The sequence below is a fragment of the Suncus etruscus genome, chromosome 8 (genome assembly GCF_024139225.1).
Source record: "Suncus etruscus isolate mSunEtr1 chromosome 8, mSunEtr1.pri.cur, whole genome shotgun sequence".
NCBI lineage: Eukaryota > Metazoa > Chordata > Mammalia > Eulipotyphla > Soricidae > Suncus > Suncus etruscus.
This window is the reverse complement of record NC_064855.1, coordinates 103762354-103773008: the sequence shown is the minus strand read 5'-3', so window position 1 is coordinate 103773008 and position 10655 is coordinate 103762354.

The window sequence follows — 10655 nt, the reverse complement described above, 5'->3', positions numbered from 1 at the left end:
TAACCTTTATAGAATAGGTCACTATTTTATTTAATTTTTGAGAAACAAAAAGAAGTGACTATCAGATAAAAAGGAAAGTAATTTTTCTAAATGAGATATAATTTTCAAAACATCTTTGGAGAAGATAGGAATAGCAACCTTTAATTATGATTGGGATTTGTACAGAAATACTGGTACATCAATTTAATCAAAAGCAGATGTTCTACTTTCAGCACTTTCTCAAAATGAGGAAAGATAACAATAGAAACTTCGTAACAAATATAATGGGAAATGTAATCTTACTAATATTCATTTTATTCAGATGCAAACCTTATCATGGGAAAATCTTCTTTTGTTGAAAGTAAGCCTAATTACTATAATAGTTTGCTAAATTTGCTTTCCTTGAAGTCATTCCAGAAGTTTAAATTGTTGAAAAATGAGATTTCTCATTTTCTTCTCCTCTTCCTAATGCACCTATAAATGATAATTTTGTGTTTTATTCTAAAGGAGTGATATAAAATTATTGGAAATAAATTAGTTACATATCAGAAACATATGTGTTATCAACTTCAGGATTTTCTGGACATAAAATTCTACATTGAATATTTAAAGATAATACATTGCTTCTTTTAATTTTTCCCAGTTTAAATCAACTTTCTGATATCTTTTGCTTTTAAAAAATGAAAGCTACTTAGAAGAGTTGCTTTTATAATTTCCCTAGTCATTTATTTCTAAAAAGAATAAAGTGTTCACAGAAAAAGTTCCCTTAAAAATATTTGAATCTCCATTAGGTATAAACAGATATTGTGCAGCTATTTTTGTCCTAGTTTGCCATCTTCTTTCAATCACCTTACAGCTCATTTGCAATGAATGGTGAGTACAAAAGAAATAAAAAGAAATTTTTATATAAAAATTCTATTGAAGAAATAAGATGTTTTGATTCTATCAGTTTTGAGATAGAAATATAGCAATATTCATACATTTTATTGACTTTAAATAGAATAGGTAGTATGAAATAATTTTGTATTTGTGGGTGAATAAAAATGATAGAATATGCCCTATTTTAAAGTCATCAGAGTTAATTTATAAAATTCAGATAAACAAAATTCTTACACATAACATTATGCCAAGCTTTACAAAGCTTGATAATATAATGAGTTGAGGAAAGTTTGATATTTAATTTTTGATGTATGTCAGAGAACTAGAAGATGACTTTTTAAGATGCAAAGAAATTTGAATAAATAAATTCAATGATTTTGTAATCCTGGAAATGGGTTTGAAAATACAGCAAATCATAATAACTGGATGATTCTATGAGTGATCTGCAGAAAAAGAGTGTGGCAGAAATCAGTCACCTAAGAACAGTTGTAAAATAAGCTACTGTCTCAAGTGGCTACAAGAATCAGACAAGGACAAATAGAAATTTGTTTTTTATATCTGTTCTTTGATTTTTATAAATTCATAACATATATTTTGAACTACTGGTTTTGCTTGTTGGTGGAAATTGTTAAGGATGCCTACCCTGCTCTGGAGATTAATTTTACTGTTTTAGCTAAGAAAATGCTGATTTTAGAAACTCCCTTTCATCATACTGATAAGATGCTATGATGCAAGTGGAATGCCTGCTTTGCAAATGCGTCATACTGAGTTTGAACCAAAGTGATGACAAGTTAGCCGCAGTGGCCTATAAAAAAGCTTGTGAGATCAAATTCGGGGCTGGTGTTCTCAATCACCCTGTTGTCTAGACTCAGCCCACCACTGAATAAAGACATCTTTGTTCTCCCACAATGGACTTCTTCTCTCTCTGTTAGATTAAGTGAACTAATGTTTCATCCAAAATCCAAAAAGAGGTGGTGATGAGCAATAGTGAGTAGAGGTTGACTGCAATGACACTCTATGTGGAGTGAGATCTCTGTGTTGCGTGTGCATGTACAGCACCTCAATCTCCACATAAAATTGACCCAGTGACCAGTAGGTTCCTAGGCAAGAAGAGTAAGTCATGTCTTTGTGTCCATAGACATCAAAGCTTTTTCCATCCAGCAAAGGTTTCTGACTCTAGATAGTGCTAGACAAAGAAAAAAGAGAGAGTGAGAGAGTTCTTTCATGGAAAAACTCTATCTCTGGTTAGCATATACTTAGTTTCAGCAAAATTATAATCTCAGAATAAAAGGGAAAATAAAGAAACTGTGGAAGTGAGTTGGATTGGGGCCAACATCCAATGACTGAACCAAAAGTTTCATGATAAGTCGCTAAGAAATTGATATAAAAGGAGCTGGCATAGATCCATGCTGCCTTGCTTCAGAGGTTTAGACCAAAATAAAAAAGCAGCATAAGATCCTGGTACGACTATTAAATACAAGTGGAAGAATGTTTCTCAAGCAAAAAACCTGCCACGAACACTCAGACACAATAAAAGAATGTTGAAGTTCATCAAAATTAATGGGAGAAGAGTAAATCTGGAAGGTCTCCCAGGAATAGCCAGCTCAATATCCTCTCAGATAAAAGACTTCAGAACAAAATAGTTGAGGCGCTTTCTGAGCCTCAAAATAGAGCAGTAGAGAAGTCCAATAAAGAAGAAAATCCAAGAAAGAACATGATAAAACTGCAATAAGAGAGATATTGAAGAGAATGGTAAGTTAAATTAAAAAAAAAACTTACCAGAAAGTTTCAGTAGTAGAGTTACTTATCTGAGAAACAATATAGTGAACTTAGATATGCAATTCATAAAGTTATCTATAACAAAAATAAAATGAGAAAAACAAAATGAAAATAAATGAAGATTCTACTAGGCTTGCATTGCCGGAGGCTGACTCAGGTTCAGTTCCTGGCATTTTATGTGATTCCCTGAGTACCACCATAAGTAATTTCTCAAGATAAATCAGAAGTAAGCCTTAAACACTGCCTTGTTTCTTTCCAAGTACAAGTACCATTGGCCAAATAAATTATAACTGAAAACTTCCTGCATGTGAAGATTGAGTTATGCCTCAATCTTCAAGAAGCTTTATGTTCTTGCTAATATAAACCTAAATAGATGCTAAAGAGTTTGTACAATAGAGAATAACCAGTATTGGCACAAATATGGGGGAAAGGAATCTTTACCCACTGTTCATTTTTTCTGAAAAAAAAAAAGATAGAGAAATCTTGGAAATTTAAGAATTAAGCATACATATGACATATCAATTCTATTAGATTATTTCTTCCCCAGGAGTTCAAAACAATGTTTTGAAAATACATTTGTGTCCTGATTGACATTGCAGCACAGTCCACACAGCCAAGATCTGTAAATAACTCAAGTGCTCAAGTATAGATGAGTTGATATAGAAATTGTGGTATATGTGACTATTGGAATGTTCCTCATTTAGAGAAGATGAAATATGAGGTTTTTTTTTTTTTGGTTTTTGGGCCACACCCAGCGATGCTCAGGGGTCACTCCTGGGTGTGTGCTCAGAAATAGCTCCTGGCAGGCAAAGGGGACCATATGGGACACCGGGATTCGAACCAACCACCTTTGGTCCTGGATCAGCTGCTTGCAAGGCAAACGCCCTGTGCTATCTCTCCGGGCTCGAAAAATGAGCATTTCTAAATGACAATGTTTCTTTTATGTGTAATATAAAAAAAAAAAGCATACAAATGGTTAATGGAAACAGATTCTGAAAGTCAAACTACAGAACTACAAACTACTGAATGTTCCAAGGAATTTTTTTGTGTGGGGGTTGGAGGACAATTAGTATATGGTGCAAGAAACTGACTCTGGTGATAGATGTGTTATTAGAACATTACACTGATTAAAACATATGAATCATATCCTAAGGTCTAGAAATAACTTTATGTTAAGTAAATTTAAAATAAATATTTTTGAATAACAGTAAAATACTACTGAAACATAACAATATTAAAATTTTTGAATGAGACTCGCTGAAGCTCTCCCCAGCTAGGCAGACACCGTCCAAAGACGCAGCCCACGCGAGCAGTTTGGCTCTGCCCCAGGGGACTTCCTTCCGTATTGCTCAGGTAGGGAGACCCTGCCCAAACACGCTGCCTGCGCGAGCAGCCTGGCCCCGCCCCCGGCGTCTCGCTGAAGCTCTCCCCAGCTAGGCAGACACCATCCAAAGACGCAGCCCGCCTGCCCAGGGGACTTCCTTCCGTATTGCTCAGGTAGGGAGACCCCGCCCAAACACGCTGCCTGCGCGAGCAGCCTGGCCCCGTCCCCGGCGACTTGCTAAAGCTCTCACCAGCTAGGCAGACACCGTCCAAAGACGCAGCCCACGCGAACCGCGCGAACGCGATAGCGTTCGCGCGAATATAGCTTAACACAACTTATAGGTATAGCCAGTTCAGGCCTAACACCAAAATTTCTTAAATAATCAAGGACCCATAAAATTGGGAAAAAAAAAAAGGTGGGCATTCAGAGACCTCTGTGCCCCACAGTCTGCGTGTTTCTCCCTAAAGTGAGTGCAGCGCACAGAGGCCACTCCACCTGGGGCATAGGGATCCCCGCATCCACGACCCCACCCCCGCACCAGTTCCAGGAAAGAGTGCATTCCCCTGGGACCATTTCACGTGGGTGTATTCCAAAGCATACCAATAGACGCAAAAAAATATGGGTAAATCAAAGAGAACCCTAACATCTGAAAATACAGAGACAGACCCTATCAAGTTTCCAAGTCCGCCAAAACGCACAGATCCATGGGAAGGTGACCTAAAAGCAGCAATGAGGAAGGAAATGCAAGAATTAATAAAACAAATGAAAGAAACCTTAGCTACCGAGTATAAGAAATCTATGGATGAACGAATCAGCCAAATTGAAGAAGAAATGTTAAAGAACATGAGAGAGTCCATACAAAAAGAAATGAAGGAATTAAAAGACAAAGTAACAAGCCTTACAAGCAGAAACACAGAGTTGGAGAGACACATTAAAGAACTCGAAGGAAAACTGCAAACAAAAAATGATCAAGAAACCAACAAAGAAATAAAAGGCAAAGCACTGGAAGGAAAAGTCCAGTATCTAATGAACAAGGACAAAAGAAACAATATAAGAATTGTGGGTATACCAGAAGGGGAGGAAATAGGGAAAGGGGAAGAACAAGTAGTCAGAGAGATAATAGCAGAGAACTTCCCCTCTCTCTGGAAAGAAACCTCAATGCCAATCCAGGAAGTGAAAAGAGTCCCTAATAAAATAGACCCTAATAAAACAACTCCAAGACATATAGTAATCCAAATGGCAAAAAATAAAGAGAAAGAGGAAATCCTTAAAGCAATAAGAGAGAAAAAAAATCTCAAGTACAAAGGTAGGGACATAAGAATCAAACCAGATCTCCCATTCGAAATAATTCAAGCAAGACGACAGTGGAATGACATATTTAAACGACTGAAAGAAAGAAACTTCCAACCTAAGGTCCAATACCCAGCAAAATTATCATTCATATGGGAGGATAGACTAAAAACATTCTCAAACAAGAAGGAGCTTGAACTATTTGTGCAAACTAAACCAATCCTAAATGACCTGCTCAGAGATGAAATACACAATCCAAACCCCCGATTGTAACAAAAACCACCCTACACAACACAACTGCACAACAGTCATCTCTCTCAATAATCTCCCTAAATGTTAATGGACTAAACTCCCCAATTAAAAGACACATAGTAGAGAACTGGATTAGGAAAAATAAACCAGACTTCTGCTGTCTGCAAGAAACACACCTACAACTACAGGATAAGCACAGGCTTAGAATAAAAGGATGGAAAGTAATTATTCAGGCCAATGGAAAACAAAAAAGAGCAGGGACAGCCATTCTTATATCAGACCAAATTGCATTCAACATCAAGAAAGTGATCAGAGACAAAGAGGGCCACTACTTACTGATCAGGGGAACATTAGATCAAGAAACACTAACCCTGGTCAACATCTATGCACCTAATGTAGAGTCAGCAACATATGTGAGGCAACTACTGGCAAACCTGGAGAAACACATGAAGGGAATTGTGATAATAGTAGGGGACCTCAATACTCCACTATCACCACTGGACAGATCCACCAAACAGAAAAATAGCAAAGAAATAAGAGCTCTAAATGAAAAATTAGAAGATTTGGGGCTAATAGACTTATATAGAGCCCTACATCCCCAGAAAGCAGAATACACATTCTTCTCAAGCCCACATGGAACCTTCTCCAGAATAGACCATGTCTTAGGATACAAAGCCAACCTATATAAGACAACAAAGGTAAGGATCATTAGAAGTACCCTTTCAGATCACTATGCAACAAAACTCAAAATTGACGTCAAGAAGAAGCAATGGAGAAAAACTAATACCTGGAGATTAAACAACATGCTGCTCAACAACAGCTGGATCAAAGAACAACTCAAGGAAGAAATAAAAAGATTCCTTGAGACAAATGACAACGAAGAGACAACATGTCAAAATCTGTGGGACACAGCAAAAGCAGTAATTAGGGGGAAACTCATAGCAATACAGGTCTATGTCAAGAAGCAGGAAAATAACAAAACCAACAGCTTAAAAGATCACCTCAAAGAATTGGAACAACAGCAACAGAGAAATCCAACCGCAACCAGACGGCAAGAAATAATAAAAACCAGAGCAGAAATAAACAACATCGAAACCAAGAAAACAATACAAAAAATCAATGAGACCAGAAGTTGGTTTTTTGAAAAAATAAACAAGATAGACAAACCGCTGGCAAAACTCACCAAAAAAAAGAGGGAAAACACCCAAATCAATAGGATCACTAATGAAAGGGGAGAGATTACAACAGAACCCCAAGAAATACAACATATCATGAGATCATATTATGAACAACTATACTCCACCAGGCTAGAGAACCCAGAAGAAATCGACAGATTCTTGGAAAAAAACCCTCTTCCAAGACTGGAAACGGAAGATCTAGAAAGCCTAAACAGACCAATCACCTCAGAGGAAATTGAAGATGTAATTAAAAAACTTCCTAAGAACAAAAGCCCAGGTCCAGATGGATTTACAGGTGAATTCTATCAAGCTTTCCAAGAAGACTTACTACCACTTTTCCATAGGCTCTTCCAAACCATAGAAAAAACAGGAATCCTCCCTAACTCCTTCTATGAGGCAAATATCACACTCGTTTCCAAAGATGGCAAAGACATCACCAAGAAAGAAAACTACAGACCAATCTCACTAATGAACATAGATGCAAAGATACTCAACAAAATCTTAGCAAACCCAATCCAACACTTTATCAAAAAAATAATACATCATGACCAGGTGGGATTTATACCAGGAATGCAAGGTTGGTTCAACATACGCAAATCAATCAACATTATACATCACATCAACAACAAGAAAGATAAAAACCACATGATCGTATCAATCGATGCAGAGAAGGCATTTGTCAAAATCCAACACCCTTTCATGTTAAAGACACTCAGTAAAATAGGCTTAGAAGGAACCTTCCTCAAGATAGTTACAGCTATCTATGAAAAGCCAACAGCCAACATTATACTTAATGGTGAGAAACTAGAAGCATTCCCACTAAGGTCAGGAACTAGGCAAGGCTGTCCACTCTCTCCACTCCTATTCAATATAACCTTAGAAGTCCTAGCAATAGCAATCCGACAAGAGAAGGGAATCAAAGGAATCCAAATTGGGAAAGAGGAACACAAACTATCTCTATTTGCAGACGATATGATGATTTACATTGAAAACCCTAAACAGTCCACAGTAAAACTCCTAGAAACAATTAACCAATACAGCAAAGTGGCTGGATACAAAGTCAACACACAAAAGACAGTAGCGTTTCTATATACAAATCACGAAGTCGAGGAGAGAGAGATTAAAAATACAATTCCATTTAAAATAGTATCAAAAAATATCAGGTACCTAGGAATCAACCTTACAAGGGAAGTGAAAGACCTATACCAGGAAAACTTCAAAACACTTCAGAAAGAAATTGAAGAAGATCTAAAGAAATGGAAGAACATCCCATGCTCATGGATAGGTAGAATTAACATAGTCAAAATGACTATTCTACCCAAACTTCTATATAGATTTAATGCAATCCCTATCCAAATCCAGACACCATTCTTTAAAGAAATAGAACAATCAATCACAAAATTCATCTGGAACCACAAAAGACCCAGGATAGCCAAACAAATACTGAAAAACAAGAAGCTGGGTGGCATCTCCTTACCTAACTTGAAACTATACTATAAAGCCATAGTAATCAAAACAGCATGGTACTGGAACAGAGACAGGACCTCAGACCAGTGGGTCAGAACAGAATTCCCTGACATAAACCCCCAGATATACAGCCAACTAATATTCGATAAAAGAGGCAAGAACCTGAAATGGAACAAAGAAAGTTTATTCAACAAATGGTGTTGGTACAACTGGAAAACCACATGTACAAAAGTGAAGATCAACCCATACCTCACCCCTTATACAAAAGTGAACTCAAAATGGATCAAAGACCTTGAAATAAGACCCGAATCTATAAAGTTTATTGAGAATAAAATAGGCAGAACACTCGAAGACCTATATATCAAAAAGTTCTTCGAAAATGGAGCACCATTGGCAAGAACTTTAGCAACAAACATAAACAAATGGGACTACATCAAACTAAAAAGCTTCTGCATGGCGAAAGAAACCCTACTTAACGCAAGAAGACAGTTAACAGAATGGGAAAAAATCTTTTCACTCGACATATCAGATAAAGGGCTGATATCTAGAACATACAAAGCACTCAGAAAGCTGAGCCCCCCAAAACCAAATAAAGCCATAAAAAATGGGGAGATGAAATGAATAGACACTTCTCTGAGGAAGACAAAAGGATGGCTAACAAACACATGAAAACATGCTCACCTTCACTCATCATCAGAGAGATCCAAATCAAGACAACAATGAGATACCACCTGACACCAGTGAGGATGGCTCACATTAAAAATAATGGGAACAATCTCTGTTGGCGGGGATGCGGTATGAAAGGAACTCTCATACACTGCTGGTGGGAATGCCCCCTTGTCCAACACCTATGGAGAACAGTCTGGAGAGTACTCAAAGAACTCAGAATTGAGCTGCCATTTGACCCAGCAATTGCTCTCCTAGGTATATACCCCCAAGTGGGAAGGACATTCATTCCAAAATATATGTGCACCCCACTATTTATCGCAGCACTCAGTGTAATAGCCAAGTCTTGGAACCAACCTCGATGTCCAACAACAGATGAATGGATCATTAAGATGTGGTATATATACACAATGGAATATTACATGGCAGTCAGAAATGATACAATCACAGACTTTGCAGCAACATGGATGGACCTAGATCATATTATATTAAACAAAGTAAGTCAGAAGACAAAAGAGAAACACAGAATGGTAGCACTATTCTGAAGCACCCAGAACACACATCTTATACACAACTGATACTCAACAATCAAATAACACGATTTAACAGGGTAGAAACTCTAAACACTGCAATAGTCAACATATACTCAGGAGCAGTCCCCAAAGTACTTGAAAAAGGAACAACGCAAACTCTTGACTACACATTATTCCACAAAGAAAGCAGCAACACCAAAAACTGCACCGTAGAGAGAACAGGTATGTAATCAACCTTCCACGACAAAGGCCCACAACAATCACTTAGAGATAGTATTCAGGAACACAGGTAAAGAACACCACGGGAAATCACTGTCTGCAATGGAATCATCCCATAACACTACATTTTATTGTCTTTATCTTATAATATTTAAAATAACCTCTCAGCTTTTATATCCACAGGCATCCTTGAATACAAATGGCGGATAAACTAAGATGGCAGCGCGGGATACCACACGAGATACCATACCTAGCTTGCAATATGAGATGGCCCCAAGAAAACTCTTTAACATACATTTTATCTCTAGGTTACACCTTCTTTTAGGAACTGAAGCACGTGACCAGTCAGACCACCAAAGCAGTAACTGAGACGTACAGACTTAAACTACACGCTCTATTCTGTGAACAAATTCAGGCAAACTAGCATTCCCCTGCTATTCTCTCCTCTCTTCTCACTACTTTCTTTTTTATATTCTATCTTCCTTTTTTTTTCTTCTCTTCTTTTTTTTTCTTTTTCTCTCTCTTTTCTACTCTTCTCTTTACTTTTTTCCTTTTCTCTTCTCCCTTTCCTTCTAAAGTATTTTCTCTTTTCTCCCTTCCTACCCCTTCCATATACCTTCCCCTTTTCCCCCTTTGGAAATCCAACTATCCCTTCACCCCTCAATCCCATACAGACCTCCCGCCATATTAAAACTCTCTACCCTCCGTCCTTAATCTATTAGGCATCAAGATTGACCTCCTACCCCAACGAACCATTACCCAGCACCCAGTCGAGAGGACACCCAGTCAAACCCACACCTCGTCTCCTGCAAGAAAAGGCAGCCAACTCCCCTGCGGATCCATGCTGCGCGGCCCTCCCCACCAACTCCCCCTAACGTGGACTGTTACCTGAAACCGGACTTAGGTCTAAAAGTATCCTCAATGCAAGAACCCTTCCAGGACCTCCCTGCCACAAATCTTTTGCCACTCTGAAGAAGATCTGGGGATGGGATGGAAAGATGCCTGGGGACCCACACACCACAAGAAAAACCCAAAAGACAATGGGAAAACCTGTATTTCCAACATAAGCATAAGAACTGTATCACACCA